Raw genomic sequence first — 17,994 nt, forward strand, 5'->3', positions numbered from 1 at the left:
CCAGTGCATGTGTGTGCATGTATAATAAGAGAGAGAGAGAGAGAGAGAGAGAGAGAGAGAGAGAGAGAGAGAGAGAGAGAGATAGGTTTGTTGTGATTATGTGAAAGTGTTCATGAGTAAGGGCTGTATGTGAATGTGTGTCTGTGTGTGTATAATGGGCAGTGTTAGTTGTCACAGTGAGCATGTCTGACATAATATGGTGGAGTGTGTAATACAGAGAGAGATAAGAGGGAGAAAAGACCATGTGTAGTGAGTACTGTAGGTAGATCTGTGAGTGTTTATGCTATATGTGATACGTTTTGATTAGAATGCTTGAAGTGGATTTCTTAATGAGAAGTCTAGACAATAGGCCTATGAGGCAGTAAAAAACATGACTAAATAATAATAAAAAAAAAAACAGAATTTATCAACATGCTGACAAATACTTATTTTGGTTTGTCATGGTGTTCTTGTGGTAGCCAAGTATAATAAAGAAAGTGAGTGCATGTTTACTTACAGGGCTGTGTGTGTGCGTTTTTGAGGCCATGGGACATGAAAACCACACAAGACATTTACTTCTAATTATTTGATTTTCAGAATCATAAATATTAGGATCACAACAAATGTGATGGCTTTAAAAGACTGACTAATGTGGACTTAAAGTCATTGTGGTTGTTGAAGGGTGTCTGCTGCCCGTGTATCCTGTTCTGGTCGATGGCCCCGCCCCAGAATGTTCCCTCGCACGTGCGATCAGGTTCTTTCGTTCATTCTGCTCTTGTTGAGGTAAGATGTGCTTTGGTCTCTTAAGTAGTGTAAGACAATTGTCTAAAATGTGCTGTTTTTTAATATGCTGGGTTAATGTTCTTGTTTGTGATAAAGTTACTTGTGTGTACGTAAAGTTTAGTGAGGGAGATAATGAGATAAATTAAGAATAAAAGTATGTTATAATGTAATTAGCGCGTGTGCTAGTTCAATGCTATCATGCTGTTTGCGCTTAGCATGCTAGTCCGATTAGACAAATGTCAGAAATGTGTTGTTTTTGACGTCGGATTTTTGCTCTAGATTGTTTGGTTAATTGTGTTTAGATGGACGTTTTAGTGTATGAGATGGCAAATGAGCTAAATAAAGGATTAAAGTATGTTATAACGTGGTTAGTGCGTTCGCTAGTACAACGCTAGCATGTTCCGTGCGTATGCTAGCGGAACGTTTTTGTGCTGTTGTAGTTGTCCAGAGTGCCATCAGTTTTCATTTATATTGCCTAGTTCTTTCATGAAAACGAGTTATTTGATGTTACATATATTTGCAGTGTACATGTATGAGCAAGTATACATGATTTGTACATGTATGAGTAAGAGCGGTTTTGTAGTTGCTCTAAGATGGCGTGTGGGTCTTGTGCCTGTAATGGCGGCGCCCAGTGCAGCTGACCACGAGGGCGCTGGCTGAGTAGGCGTGGTTGTAGATGTAGTGAAGTAGTAGCACTCGCGTGTACTGATTTATAACTGTACAATCGGGCGATTCGTGTATATGGTTTAATGTAGCCCAGATAATGGTGTATTTGGGTAAATGAAGCGTCTGCTGGGTCGAGTGTTGCTATGCATGTTTTGTGCTCGTTGGAAAACCTGGTCACGCACAGGTTTTAATTTTTTTAGTCAAAATAATGGACTATGAGTATGTTATGTATATAATTTTTTACGTTGTGTATAAAAATGTACGTGCTTGCAGAGGCAATTTGTGCTTTTTATACTAGTCTGAATGTGAATGTTTTTTTGTGTCGGTGGTTTGTCAGCACCAAAATGTATGTGAAATATGAATAGACGTCTATCACATTGCAAATGTAAATGGAGTTATTGCATTTGAATTTTGAGCTCAAAGTTGCTTGTATGTGTGGAACATGCGTGTTAGGCTACATTTTCATTTTAATATTGACACAGAAAAGCTTCCATACTTATATACACTAGCCCAAAAACTTGATAAGTATGGTGCTTTAGTGACGCTGTATAACTGTAGCCTTAAGTAGAATAGAAAGATTCTAAGTGTCCAATTAATGATTCATGTCGTTATAGCAGCTTTTTAAAATTATACATATGAATTATTTTAACCCATTAATGTTTACTAACTGTTACAAATGTGTTCTGTCTATTTTCTATGAATTGCCTGTTGGTGAAGGAGAATTCTGCTGGAACACATTAAAGGTATGTTTGAAGTGTATCGTGTATGAGCAGTGGTTGAACTGGTATACTTTTATAAAACGGTGCACACAATGAATGGTGAGAGTAGTTGATGTGCTGCAGAATAATTGTTCATTTATGATGAGTATCTGTAGTGATATGTAAACACTTGGAAGCAATAATGTAAAATGTATAGAAGAGAACTCAGAAACTGCAGCTCCAACTTCTCAAAGTCCTGTTCAATGTGTACCCTGTCTTAATTGTGCTTTGATGTTTGAAACTTGATTAGGTACAGTAAGTTAACCTGCTTATTGCCTAGACTAAATTTATACTCCTATTTGGAACAGAGTAAACTGCAGTGTAGCGGATGTCTTGAAGTAGTCTTCATTGTATTCTGTGTTGAGGACAATTTGATGCATTCTCACAGTTTAATTGGCTCATGAATATTCTGTCCAATAGTTTAAAGATTATGCAGCAGTAATTACATTAATGCAGTGAATGTGTAGTATTTGCGCTAGAAATATTTAATGCATGCTATAAAATAGCCCATCAAATGGTAATACACTTGTGAGTATGTGCAACAGGTATCACATGTGCTGCTGATTACATGATACTGATCAACTTTGAAAGATGTGAAATGTGCTGTTGGTGTGACAATTAAGACACAAGAATAATAACACACACACACACAACGCCTGCTGGTTGAAGATGCCACACACACGCGATAATCTTGGAGCAACGCCTGCTGGATGAAGATGCCACACACAACGCCTGCTGGATGAAGATGCCACACACACATGCATTTTAGCTGTGGAGTTGATTTTGTGTTGAGTGGTGTATACAAAATTATTATATAGTATTATTAATTTAACAACCTGTGTTGAAATTGATGCTTAGAAGTTAGAATGGACTAATATTTTAATTATTTTCACATTTTCATTTTAAAATTAACATAGATAAACTTCCATACCATACTTATATACACTAGCCAAATAACTTGATAAGTATGGGGCTTTAGTAATGCTGTATAACTGTAGCCTTAAGTAGAATAGAAAGATTCTAAGTGTTTGTCCAATTGATGATTCATGTCGTTATAGCAGCTTTTTAAAATTATACATATGAATTTTTTAACCCCTTAATGTTTACTAACTGTTACAAATGTGTTTTGTCTATTTTGTATGAATAGCTTGTTGGTGAAGGAGAATTGTGGTGAAGGAGAATTGTGCTGGAACACATTAAAGGTACGTTTGAAGTGTATCGTGTATGAGCAGTGGTTGAACTGGTATACCTTTATAAAACGGTGCACACAATGAATGGTGAGAGTAGTTGATGTGTTGCAGAATAATTGTTCATTTATGATGAGTATCTGTAGTGATATGTAAACACTTGGAAGCAATAATGTAAAATGTATAGAAGAGAACTCAGAAACTGCAGCTCCAACTTCTCAAAGTCCTGTTCAATGTGTACCCTGTCTTAATTGTGCTTTGATGTTTGAAACTTGATTAGGTACAGTAAGTTAACCTGCTTATTGCCTAGACTAAATTTATACTCCTATTTGGAACAGAGTAAACTGCAGTGTAGCGGATGTCTTGAAGTAGTCTTCATTGTATTCTGTGTTGAGGACAATTTGATGCATTCTCACAGTTTAATTGGCTCATGAATATTCTGTCCAATAGTTTAAAGATTATGCAGCAGTAATTACATTAATGCAGTGAATGTGTAGTATTTGCGCTAGAAATATTTAATGCATGCTATAAAATAGCCCATCAAATGGTAATACACTTGTGAGTATGTGCAACAGGTATCACATGTGCTGCTGATTACATGATACTGATCAACTTTGAAAGATGTGAAATGTGCTGTTGGTGTGACAATTAAGACACAAGAATAATAACACACACACACACAACGCCTGCTGGTTGAAGATGCCACACACACGCGATAATCTTGGAGCAACGCCTGCTGGATGAAGATGCCACACACAACGCCTGCTGGATGAAGATGCCACACACACATGCATTTTAGCTGTGGAGTTGATTTTGTGTTGAGTGGTGTATACAAAATTATTATATAGTATTATTAATTTAACAACCTGTGTTGAAATTGATGCTTAGAAGTTAGAATGGACTAATATTTTAATTATTTTCACATTTTCATTTTAAAATTAACATAGATAAACTTCCATACCATACTTATATACACTAGCCAAATAACTTGATAAGTATGGGGCTTTAGTAATGCTGTATAACTGTAGCCTTAAGTAGAATAGAAAGATTCTAAGTGTTTGTCCAATTGATGATTCATGTCGTTATAGCAGCTTTTTAAAATTATACATATGAATTTTTTAACCCCTTAATGTTTACTAACTGTTACAAATGTGTTTTGTCTATTTTGTATGAATAGCTTGTTGGTGAAGGAGAATTGTGGTGAAGGAGAATTGTGCTGGAACACATTAAAGGTACGTTTGAAGTGTATCGTGTATGAGCAGTGGTTGAACTGGTATACCTTTATAAAACGGTGCACACAATGAATGGTGAGAGTAGTTGATGTGCTGCAGAATAATTGTTCATTTATGATGAGTATCTGTAGTGATATGTAAACACTTGGAAGCAATAATGTAAAATGTATAGAAGAACTCAGAAATCGCAGCTCCAACTTCTCAAAGTCCTGTTCAATGTGTACCCTGTCTTAATTGTGCTTTGAGGTTTGAAACTTTTAATCACATTAATGCAGTGAATGTGTAGTTATTGTGCTAGATATATTTAATGCATGCTATAAAATAGCCCATCAAATGGTAATACAGTTGTGAGTATGTGCAACAGGTATCACATGTGGTGCTGCTTACATGATACTGATCAACTTTGAAAGATGTGAAATGTGCTGTTGGTGTGACAATTAAGACACAAGAATAACACACACACACACACAACGCCTGCTGGTTGAGGATGCCACTCAACGCCTGCTGGTTGAGGATGCCACTCAACGCCTGCTGGTTGAGGATGCCACTCAACGCCTGCTGGTTGAGGATGCCACTCAACGCCTGCTGGTTGAGGATGCCACTCAACGCCTGCTAGATGATGTGCCACACACACAAGATTAATCTTGGAGCAATGCCTGCTGTATGAAGATGACACACACATGCATTTTAGCTGTGAAGTTGATTTAGTGTTGAGTGGTGGTATACAAAATTATTATATAGTGAGTAAACATGGTTGAGTTTAGTGTCCAGTTGAGTAAGTGCACAAATGATGAGGTGAACAATGTATTATTAATTTAACTACTATTGAAATTAATGCTTAGAAGTTAGCATGGGCACGATAACACCCAGCAACATTGTCATAATACATATTCTGTTTCACAATGCATTATGTGGTAATATGTTTTAATTGCTAAAGTGGAACCAAATGGAATGTTTTTGTTTAACTTGTCTGTTAGATTAACTACGCTATTGGAACAAAGACATTTAATGTGTTAAATTGTTTATTTATATATACACTAAGTGATCAGTGCTTAGCACAAGTAGAGTATATGAAACAGCTGTTACACAGGTGCTGCTGACATCAAGCTCCTGAATCAGATGAAGAATGAATGTTGGCGTTCCAAGGAAGAAGCAAGAATGTCCTGTTGAAGCAAAGCCTGCTGAACACATCTCACACACAATACATTTTTAAACTGTTGAGCTGAAAGTGTTTAGTGATGTACATATTTGCAACTTAAGCTTGTCTGATCAAGTATTCTGATGTGGTTATTTGTTTTAAAGCTATACAGCATTTAAATGAGCAGTAAAGCGTGGTTTTGCTCATTGTATTCTGAAAAATGTACATTAGTGGAAATGGTCCCTTGAATCAAGTCCCTTGATTATAAAGTAATGCTTAGTTTGTATAACATGGTGTTAGGAAGGCATTTACTTCACAGTAATTTCTATATGCAATACTGTAACAATGTATGCAAGTAAGAAATTAGTCATGAATACACCTGTCACGAATACAATGTCTGTTCTGATTTTTTTTAACCTTTTTTCTTTTTATGATTTGATATGTGCTGTTTGTATTAAGTAATATTGATTGATTAGTATGTCGTGTTGGGATAGACATAGGTTTTGACTGGTTGTGTGTTTGTATTTTCAGATGCCTCGCACGAAAGCTTCGCTGAGGTCGGCTGCAGCCAGGAGGAGGATTACGGAGCGGCTTGTGGCTCAGACTGACGGGGTTCTGGCTTTTTCCCCTGACAAAAAGGTCCTGACTGAGACTGTTCCTGTGAGCCACAGCTGTCCTGCAGACCAGATCTCGTCTCTGACTGACGGGGTTATGCCTTCATCCCTTGACAAAAAAGGTCTGACTGACACGGGAGTGCTCCTGAAGAGCACTCCTCAAAGCAATTTACAAACTCAAGCTGCCAAATACCTTGCCAAATACCTTGCCAAATACCTTGCCAAATATCTTGCCAAATACCTTGCCAAATACAATTGCCAAATACTTGCCAAATACCTTACCAGATACAAGCTGCAAAACTGATTCTGATGAATGTGTACATGTGGATATGCTCAGAGGTTCTTTTCATCAAGCTCATCCAAAGTTTGGCATAAACAGTAACAAACAATGTGTTGCAAATAGTATTACTGCCATCATGACTAACAAAGTAAAAAATGTGCTTTCTTGGACAATCAGAGACCTTGATGATGTTCTGCTGAATGGTGACAGATTCTACAGCAATATAAGAGATGCCGGCAAAATTCATGATCCATTGGGCTATTTATATGTTACAGATGTACCTACAGAATACACTGTGTGTGGATATGACTTTTCAATAAATTTTCATGATGAAATGTTTACTGGGAAGTTTGGTGTCACTGAATATGGACCGTTACAAAACGTTCTTATGTCACATGATGAGGCAATCCGAAGAGTGTTTATGCAATGTGAAGCATGTTTGTTTACTGTTAAAGAGAATACATGCGCTATCATTAAACAAGACTCCTGGTATGTGCTGATTGACTCTCATTCACGAAGCGAAAACGGTGCACGTATTGATTCAGGCAAGAGTTTGGCTGCTTTTTATGCTGACATGGAATCATTACTTAACCACGTTATGATACTTGGTCAGTCACTGAAAGCTGAAGGAGCACAATTTGAAGTTACTGGTGTTGTTGTGAACATAACTGGCAGAAGCACAGCGGAAGAGAAAACACAAGATGGTTTGTCTGTCACTACACACCGAGAGCTCTACAGCAGTGTGCTAAAACGAAATCGTAACACAAATGAAAATGAAACTAAAAAAGGTGACGCATTTGACCGTTCACAACCCTGCAGCAAAGCAAACGTGCAAAGTAAACGCAAAGCAGCTGACAATGATTCCGAGGTGAAAACGGTACCCGAACTGCATGTTGGTAAACGAATGAAGCATGTAAACAACCTTACCGATGTATCTGTGAGAAATGACAGTGACGTGCTGATTGGCGACACACAACGTGAATACTTTCAGTTTTGTCCATTGACAGTGAAACAGCAGAAGACATTATGTTTAAGGCAAAACGTTGTGTACATCGAACATGCTCGTAGCGACCAAACCATACCAGTACCGATGGGTGATCCTTGTGAAACAAAAACTATCATTGGTGACGGTAACTGTTTATTCAGATCACTGGCATTTGCAATTAGCGGAAGTGAGAAAGAACACAGAAAAATACGACGTGCTGTAACTACACAAATGGAGAGAAACGAATCTAAGTACATTAACTGTCTTCGACAAGGGTTTTCATCTGTTGCAAATTATCTTGCTACTTCCCGAATGAAATACGTGGGAACCTGGGCTACTGAAGTTGAAATACAAGCTGCAGCCGATCTTTTTTTTACCAATATATTTACATTCAGTAGAAATACGTGGCTAAAATATTCATCGTGCAATAGTTGCGACCAAGATGCGGGAATATACCTCAAACATTGTAGCGAGTCTCATTATGAAGTAGTGACGTGTGTTAAAGTTCCTGATGGACAGACCTGTGCCGCACTATGTTTAAAGAGATGTGACAGCAGAAAATCAGAAACAAAGTCCAGTCGCTCTGAACTTGAGAAACGGAGAATCAAATATGGAACAAGCCAGGAGGAAAAGATTCAGAGAACACTGAAACGATACCGTGAAAATGAAATATACAGAGATAGTGTCAAAACACGTAGCAGTGTTGAATACGCAACGAATTCGCAACATAAAGAACGGAATAAACAGTTAAGCATAAACAAATATGCGACGGATATGGAACACAGAGGAAAAGTTAAACAAGCAAGTGTAAACAAATATGCGACGGATATGGAACACAGAGGAAAAGTTAAACAAGCAAGTGTAAACAAATATGCGACGGATATGGAACACAGTGGAAAAGTTAAACAAGCAAGTGTAAACAAATATGCGACGGATATGGAACACAGAGGAAAAGTTAAACAAGCAAGTGTAAACAAATATGCGACGGATATGGAACACAGTGGAAAAGTTAAACAAGCAAGTGTAAACAAATATGCGACGGATATGGAACACAGGGAACATGTGAAACAATTAAGTATTAATAAATATTCCTCAAATGAACATCACAGAGAGACTATAAAAAGACAGAGTTTTGACGCTTATCATACCGATCCAGAATATCAAACGGCTAAGAAAAAGAAGAGTATGGAGAGGAGTTTTGAAGCTTATCATCATGATCCTCAACATCAAGCAGCTAAGAAACAACTTGGTATTGAGAGGTATAAAACAGACATCTGCTATGCTAACGTTACTAAAAACAGAAGTAAAGAAAGAAAGAACACAGAAAAAAGGAAACACAAAGATATTAACTATGTGACTGAAAACTTCAGAGAGAAAATAAGTACTGGTCCTGAATATGTGTGCTCAGTATGCCATCGACTATTGTTCAAGAATCAAGTAATCAAATGCAGAAAAGATACATATCTCAATAAAGCCCAGGAGGTTGTTTCCATAGCAGAGAGATGTATTACTGACACATACTTACATCGATGTAGTCATACCTGTGTTCCTAAGTGTAACATTCAAACTGGCCCTGCTGGATCACTGTGGATTTGCTACACATGTCACAGAAAGATTCTTAATGGGAAAATGCCAGAAGAAAGTGTTATGAACAATCTTGCACTAGAACCAATTCCACCTGAACTACACAATCTAAACTCACTTGAACAACATCTGATTGGGATGAATATTCCATTCATGAGACTTGTGTCTTTACCAAAAGGTGGACAGAATGGTGTTCATGGACCTGTTGTGTGTGTTCCATCTAACATTACAGATGTAACTGAAGTGCTACCAAGAACAGAAAATGTTGATTTGATGATTCGCATAAAACTAAAGAGGAAATTGACTTACAAGGGGCACTATGAGTACAAATTTGTTAATACAGAAAAAATAAAGGATGCATTATTGTACCTCAAACAACATAATGACTTTTACAGAGATGTGACATTTAATAATGACTGGGTCAATCCACTAAATAAAACTGAACATGAAACACAAGAGCCTGATGACACATGTACACAGCATGTTGATGAGGAGAACAATGATGAGAATAATGAATCTGAAGATGTGGATATAGATGAAACCTTGCACGACAGACAACAGCACGGTATGTTCATGGATACCTGTTTACAACCTGTTGATATTGCACAAGAGGTTTTGGATCAGCACTTTGATGGCATAATGTCTGTGGCACCTGCAGAAGGTAATAATCCTGTAAGGCTCTTGAACGATCATTCAAATGAGGCAAAGTGTTTTCCAGTTCTATTTCCAAATGGTACGGGTACTTTTCATGACCACAGAAAAGAGAAACTCACACTGAGCAGATACTTGAACACCAGAATACTCAACGCAGACGGACGTTTTGCAAAGAACTTGGATTACATTTTTTATGGTCAATATTTGTCAGAGTTAAATCAGATTGTGTCAAATGTGTCTATTGCATTGAGAAAAGGACATGATACACGCAACAAACCTGTGATTACATCAGAAATGTTGACTAACAGAGAAGCCTTGCAGAACATTTTCAATTTTGATGAAGGGTATAAATTCTTAAGACCTATTCGTGGTACACCCCCTTTCTGGCAAAGTGTTCAAAAAGACCTGTTTGCAATGGTGCGACAACTGGGTATTCCCACATGGTTTTGCTCATTTTCATCTGCTGATCTGCGTTGGCCAGAATTATTGCAAACTATTCTCAAACAAGAGGGGAGAGAAACTTCTACTGATGATCTAGACTGGTCAGAAAGATGTGCTCTAATAAAAACTAACCCTGTCACAGCAGCCAGGATGTTTGAACATCGATTCCACTATTTCCTTAAAGATGTGATTATGTCTGAAGCACAACCGATTGGTGAAATTGTTGATTACTTTTACAGAGTTGAATTTCAACAGCGTGGCTCACCTCACACTCACTGCTTGTTTTGGGTCAAAGATGCACCTCAAGTGGACAAAAATGATGATGATGAAGTTGTGTCATTTGTAGATCACTATGTGACATGTGAAATGCCATCGGAGGATGACAAAGAAATGCATGACATTGTTTCCAGTGTACAACAACACAGCAAAAGACATTCAAAATCATGCAGAAAAAAGAAAACAACTTGTCGTTTTAATTTTCCACGCCCACCGAGTAGCAGAACATTTATAACAAGGCGTAAAACTGACAATCCTGAAAAAGATGCTAAAGAGAAAGATGAGAATTATGTGGAATCAGCCAAAGGTAATAACATGCCTTCAATGGAAAAAGATGTAGCAGAGGCTATCATGAAAAAAGTAAAAGATGCGTTATTGAATACAGATGTTATCTTTGATTCTACTGAGGAGTTATTTGCTTCGCTTGGTATAAGTCAAGAGATATTTGAAGCTGCTTACATCAGAGTGTCTCGAAAAACTACTTTTGTCCTAAAAAGAAAACCAGGTGACATATGGGTAAACCAATACAACAGAGATCTTATACGTTGTTGGAATGCAAATATGGACATTCAGTTTGTAGTTGATGCATATTCCTGCATTGTGTATATAATCTCTTACATTTCCAAAGCTGAGAGAGAGATGGGATTGCTTTTGTCACGTACTCAAAAAGAAGCCACAGAACAAGGTAACCTTGACGCTAAACATGCTTTACGGAAACTCGGAAGTGTATTTTTACACAATCGTGAAGTTTCAGCTCAGGAAAGTGTGTACCGACTTACTAACATGAAACTGAAAGAAGCCTCTCGCAAAGTGCAATTTATTCCTACTGGTGATAACGTAGTGAGAATGAGTCTTCCACTTCACGTAATACAAACGCGAGCTGAATATGACAATGATGATAATCAAAACATATGGATGAACAGCATCACAGACAGATACAGATATAGACCAAAAACGGACGAATTTTCCCAGATGTGTTTAGCCAGTTTTGCATCGGAGTACAGAATATTGTCAAAATCTGAAAGTTCAGCTCGTGATGCCATAAAGTTGGAGAAAAGCTTAGGATTCATAAGGAAACGGACACGAACAGATTCTGCTGTTGTGCGATACGCTCGCTTTTCACCCACAAAACATCCAGAGAAGCATTATCAAAGTATTTTGCAATTGTTTTTGCCTCATTATTTGGATTGTCAACTCAAGCCACCAACTTTCAACACTTATGAGGATTTTTATAAGACTGGGTTTATCAAATATTCTGATGAAGAAGTCCAATCAGTCAAAACAATAGTAGACTTAAATATGTCATATTTCGAGAAAGATGCTGACACAATAGATGAAGCCGAGGAACAGTTAAAAAGAAACGGTGCAGTGGAAGATGCTTGGGCGGAAATCTGTCCAGAGAATGAACGTGAACGTTTAGAATGTCTTCACAGAAAAGAAAATCCTACTGATGAAACAGAGCAAAATATTTCTGCTGCTGACATACCTGATTTATTACCAGCTGAACCACGCTGTGCTATAGGAAAAGAGAAAGGTATGCGAAAAGAGGAAGCAATGTATGTGCTTCGTTCACTAAACGAACAACAGTCTGAAATATTTTACAAAATTCGACATTGGTGTTTAGAAAAGACACTTGCTAAAAACCCGCAGCCATTTCATGTGTTTATATCTGGTCCAGGTGGTGTTGGAAAATCCATGTTAATCAAAGCAATATACTACGAATCATGTCGCATCCTGTCCCGATTGTCAGATAATCCAGATGAGACGCATGTGTTAATAACAGCTCCAACTGGTGTAAGTGCATTTAACATCGACGCTGCAACAATACACAACTGTTTCTCTATATCACCAGAGGTAACGCTGCCTTATCAACCGCTCGGAGATGAAAAGATAAATTCACTGAGAGCTAAATTGGGAAATCTACAAATTGTCATTATTGATGAAATCTCAATGGTTGATCACAAACTCTTATCGTATATTCATGGCAGATTGAGACAAATTAAACAACAAGGAGATTATTCTGCTTTTGGAAATGTGTCTATAATTGCAGTTGGAGATTTTTATCAACTTTCTCCTGTGAAAGGAAAGTCTCTATACACTGAACCTAAAGGTGTAAATCTATGGCAGAACCACTTTGCATTGGTTGAGCTGTCACAAATCATGAGACAAAAAAACATGGAGTTTGCTCAGTTACTGAGTCGTTTAAGGAAACACAAAAGACAAGATAATTTGTCAGAACATGATGTGAATATGTTGAAATTATGTGAAACAGGTGGTGAAGGTGATGAACTGGACAGTACTGCTCTGTATATTTATGCAACAAATGCTGAAGTGGATGATCACAATGCAAACATGTTGAAGAAGGTATGTGCAGACATTACTATCATTCATGCACAGGACTTTGAAAAGGTTGCAAAAACAGGTCGGCTGGAAAAAATGCATGGACATCATGTTCATACTACCCACACGTCTTTACCAGAATCTCTTCACATCGCTGTAAATGCTCATGTTATGCTTCTTAAAAACATTGATGTAGCAGACGGACTTGTAAACGGTGCATTTGGTACAGTTGCTGAAGTGTGTTTTGATTCTGAAGATGACTTTCCAGCCAAAATATATGTCACATTTGAAAATGAAAGAATAGGAAATAAATTAAGAGCAAAACATCCTTGTTTAAAACCAGGATTTGAAAAAGCCACTCCTATTTTCCCTGAAGAAGAAAGAGTGACAAAAAGTGGTGGAATGCGACGTCAGTTTCCCCTGAAATTAGCCTGGGCTTGCACTGTTCACAAAGTACAAGGTCTTACTGTGGAAAAAGCTGTTGTGTCACTAAAAAAGATATTTGCAGCAGGACAAGCATATGTGGCCTTGAGTCGTGTAACATCTTTGGAAGGGCTTAAGATAAAAGATTTCAAAGAGAGTGCTATTTATGCAAAAGAAGACATTGAACAGTCATTACATAACATGCCTTTATTTATTGAACCAGTGACAGAGCTGCCACCCCCCTCTGGGTCATACAAGATTCTTCTGCACAATGTTGAAGGACTAACATGCCATGTGGAAGACCTGAGACATGATTCGAGGTACATGGAAGCTGACATTATTTGTGTGACAGAAACTTGGTTACAACCAAATGATTGCAACATTGATATTGAATTATCTGAATTTGCATTCTATAGTAAACCCAGATGTTTTTCATATGACACTAGTCAGGTGATGTTTGCTGACTTGAAGGATCGACAACATGGTGGTGTTGGTGTGTATTATAAACGACATACTGGTTGTAGTATTGTTGATTTACCATGCATTAACATTGAATGCCTGCAGTTCATCCTACCTCAGCTGAATACAACAGTGGCAGTTCTGTACAGACCTCCTTCCTACAATCTGGTAATGTTTCAAAATAACCTGATACACTTGATTTCTCATATTGACAGATTCCCAGGAAGAAAAGTGATCATGGGAGATTTCAATGAAAATCTTTTTGTAACAAGGACAGTCAGTAATACTATGCAACTCCATGGCTTTACTCAGGTTATAAGAGAACCAACAACTGAATATGGCACTTTGATTGATCATGTATATATCAAAGATGTTTCTGCAGAAGATGTCAGTGTTTCTGTTATGCCAACATATTTCAGTTTTCATGAATGTGTTGTACTGAACTGTTTTCATTAATCTTCAATTTCAGGTACTTAACGTTTGCTGACGGTTTGCTGACACTTTACTGACAATTTGGTGACACTTTGAACTAAAACTTTTGATTAAGTCAGGCACAACTTGAAGCGTCCACGAAGTGGGGGGTGGGGGATACAGGGGGTAAACTATCTGGACGGCCTCTTGTGGGAACAGACTAAGGAGCTGAGAGTGCCCTATTAACTGGTTCACAGCATTTTATTTTATTGTATGTATTATTTATTTTATTTGTTTTTTATTACGAAATATAAAGGTATTCATATAAAATACAGGCCAAATGTTTAACAAAGCAAAACAGTTCTCAAATCATCTGTTAAAGGACTGTTGACAAATATCATACTTCAGGACTGAATCCACAGGTAATACAGTTTCCAAGAAGCAATAAACATGGACATTTAACTTCACATCTAATCCTGCACAAACCAAAATTCCTGATTAAAGGCTGGAGCTATTGGTCAAAGAGTGGTCAGTGCTGCCTACATGTCTGGGAACCTGGTGTCATACAGGAAAGCCAGGAATGTCCTTCTAAAGGCCAGGGACAAGTTGCAGTCAACTATCAAGGATGTGACATCAAGCACATATGGAATCACTTGCATGCTATCACAGATTACAGAGATGGACAGATTTGGTATCTGCTGCGTTCACCAGGTAAGATGTTCTATTGTAATTTGGAGACAAACATATCTTTATGTAAAGTTAAACTACCATTGTACTGTGACAGGTGCACATTAACCATGTCTGTGTCTGATGTGCTCAGATCTTTATGGAGGGTTCCCTTACACAAGGCATGTGGTCTTGATGGCATCAATGGTTCATCAGTGTGCACTGTAGGACCATGTTACAGTCATCTACCAATGATGTCACATCTAGCACATGTGGATTGGCATACACTTTATCACAGAATTAAAAGGTGGACAGGTCTGTGATACAAGTGTTGCTGCAGGTATGCTAAACATATTTCATATTCCTTTAGAGACCAGACAAACAGCTTCACTCTAACTGTCACAGCTGCACCTTAACTATCTCTCTATTTGATGTGCTCAGATGATTCTTCAGGAGAATTCAGTCACACAAGTCCTTCCTACCTGAGGCTCAACTTCCATATTGGAGGGACTGTGACTACTAGCTGGGCCGCCCAATGGAGGATGGGTTCCCTTTTGAGTCTTGGTCCTCCCAAGGTTTCTTCCTAATCATGCCAAGGGAGTTTTTCCTTGCCACTGTCGCCCCTGGCTTGCTCATTAGGGATATGGACCCATGCGCTTGTAAAGCTGCTTGCATACTGCACATAGAGATATATAGATATCTACACATATTGTGATTACTAACTACAGGTCTGCTTTGAACTCAATAATGACAAAATTTTAATTTACAGTGGACTGTATTATTATCTGATGTTTCTTTTATTTGCTGTGAACCAGTACAGGGCACCTCAGCTCCTTAGTGAGGGATTATTACAATAGTTATACTATACATTATCATAATTTTTTTTTAATTATATTTATCTAGAGAAATGATCTCAAATAAACAGACTGAATGTCACAGTCCTGCCTCCCTCCTGTCGGTCATGTCTTCCGTTTGTCTTTTATTTTGAAATTCCTCATTGTGTCTGACTTCACTCCCCTGCCTTGTTTTCTGCCCCTCGTTATTGCTTTCTGGTGTGTCTTGTTAAGTACCTTCTTTGGTCAGTGTATTTAAGTCTTGCGTTTAGTCTCTTATGTGGTCTGTTATTGTAAGTACCACTTGCTTGTATGTTATTTGGTATCTTGGTCTTTTGTGTCTATAATACTAGTCTGTGTGTACTCCTTGTATTTTACATTCTCTGTTAGATGTACTTTGTGTGATTTTGCTTGTTGTATTTTCTTTTCTTTAGCCTTGCCCACCCAGTTATTTCTGTTAGTGTTTGGTTCATATGTTAGATGTTTGATTTATTCTTGGTGTCTGTTCTGTGTGCTGTGTATGTATTCGTTTTGGTATTAAATCATTGGTCAGTCCGCACTTGCATTCAGCCTTCTCTCCTAGTTGTTATACTGAACATGAAAAGTTTTGCATTGTGTTGATTGTCAGTTATAAATAAAATACATTATGTTTATAAAGAGGTTCTCGTGTGTTATTATATTGACAGTTTGCACTGGTCTCAAATAGAGCCCAAATATGAAAATGTTTGTCAATATATAATGTTCTGACAATTTTATGCAAATGAAAATCACATACACTTGTTGTTTTTAGAAAATTGGGATTAGGGTTAGATACAAAGGCCATAGACCAAAGGCCTTAATCACTTTGAGCATGTGAGGTGAAATAATCAGAGGTGGACATTACAGGTTCAGAAAGTAAAAGTCTTCAGCAGGATTTTACTGAAGCTTGCTATATTTTCTAATTAGTGCAATGCAGGTAAAATGTGGAATCAACACAATCCAGGAGGACTGAGCAAAATCCTGCTGGTGACTTTTACTTCCTGAACTTGCAATGCCCACCTCTGGAAATAAGCCTCTTGAATGCAGATACTTAGTGCACATAGCCTGTATAAACAGATCTCCACATATGAGTGATCATGAGAACTTTATGAAAGAGTTTAAAAACTTTGACCTTTAAACAATGCGCTGTATTTTGGAAGGGAAAAGTCTAAAAACTATATGTGCATTTCAAATTTTGTCTCACAGCTCCATCTACTGGCCAAATAATTTGCAACTTTTGACACTTATTGCATGAAAGAGGTTTGTATACCTTTGGTAAACATATACAGTGCAGTGTAGTTAGTGTCACATGTCATCAATGATGAATATAAATCTTTAACAAAGCTGTTAGGACAGATTTGCACATTTTGACCTTTTGGCCAGCAGTGCCTTTTATTTCATATGATCAGAAAAGCAATAATTTACAATACAGGCAAAACGAACACAAGTACTCATGTTATTCTGTCCACAGAAGAATTAGGACATCATAAAAGTTCAGGACTAATCCACAGATCAGCAGATCATCCAACAGGCAGTAGACATGGACACTACTGCATATATAGATGGACCCAATCAAGAAATAACAGGCCATTGAGGCACTAAAGACAAAAATACATTTTATTGGAAAAAAATTATTCAGATCATAGAACTAAATCGCATACTGAGATTAGCTTTGTGTGTGTATGAGTGTATTTGTGTGGTGTTTCATGTGAGCAATAGTTTTCAGTCAGTTCCGGAATTTAGTATTACCATACTGATATTATAGTGACAAATAAGACATTTTAGTGAATTAAAAGGTTTATTTATGGTCAGGCAGTGCACTTTTATGAGATGTCATTTCAAAGTTAATTATTTCACTGTTCTGAATCATACAAGCCCCATTACTCGTCTGCATTCTGCATAACAGGATTGCATCACAAGTTTTTATGATTTCTTAGGTTTTTGGGTACTGTAGCGCCCTCGACAGGCCAATTTGAGGCACTAAAGGCCCAAAAGGTTCAAAAGAAATTGTATTGGCAAAATGATTTAGATCACAGAACTAAATCGCATGCTGAGATCAGCTTTGTGTGTCTTTGTGTGGTATTTCATGTGAGCAATAGTTTTAAGTCAGTTCCGGTGTTTGACCACTAGATGGAGCCCAAGTACTATCATACCGATACCTCATTAATCTCAGAAATGAAATAGGACATTTTGGTGAATTAAAAGGTTCATTTCTGGTCAGGCAGTGCACTTTTTGTTATGAGATGTAATTGCAATGTTATAGATCT

General features: G+C 37.5%; 1 long non-coding RNA gene across 6 annotated transcripts; it reads left to right on the plus strand.

Moving 5' to 3' along the window:
• The first annotated feature begins 658 nt into the window (after positions 1-658).
• LOC143511725 (uncharacterized) lies at positions 659-16,366 on the plus strand. 6 transcript variants are annotated; one of them, XR_013130242.1, is made up of 11 exons: positions 660-762; positions 2,146-2,171; positions 3,334-3,388; positions 4,551-4,605; positions 6,275-12,111; positions 12,256-12,371; positions 12,850-12,941; positions 13,564-13,967; positions 14,269-14,921; positions 15,031-15,216; positions 15,318-16,366. It is a non-coding gene; the product is annotated as an uncharacterized LOC143511725 (long non-coding RNA). The 6 variants fall into 6 exon arrangements; XR_013130243.1 differs by having other exon boundaries at positions 13,564-13,660; positions 13,905-14,921; XR_013130241.1 differs by having other exon boundaries at positions 659-762; positions 12,228-12,371; positions 13,564-14,921.
• Positions 16,367-17,994: the final 1,628 nt, after the last annotated feature.

This window comes from Brachyhypopomus gauderio, chromosome 4, assembly GCF_052324685.1.
Source record: "Brachyhypopomus gauderio isolate BG-103 chromosome 4, BGAUD_0.2, whole genome shotgun sequence".
In the NCBI taxonomy this organism is placed as follows: domain Eukaryota; kingdom Metazoa; phylum Chordata; class Actinopteri; order Gymnotiformes; family Hypopomidae; genus Brachyhypopomus; species Brachyhypopomus gauderio.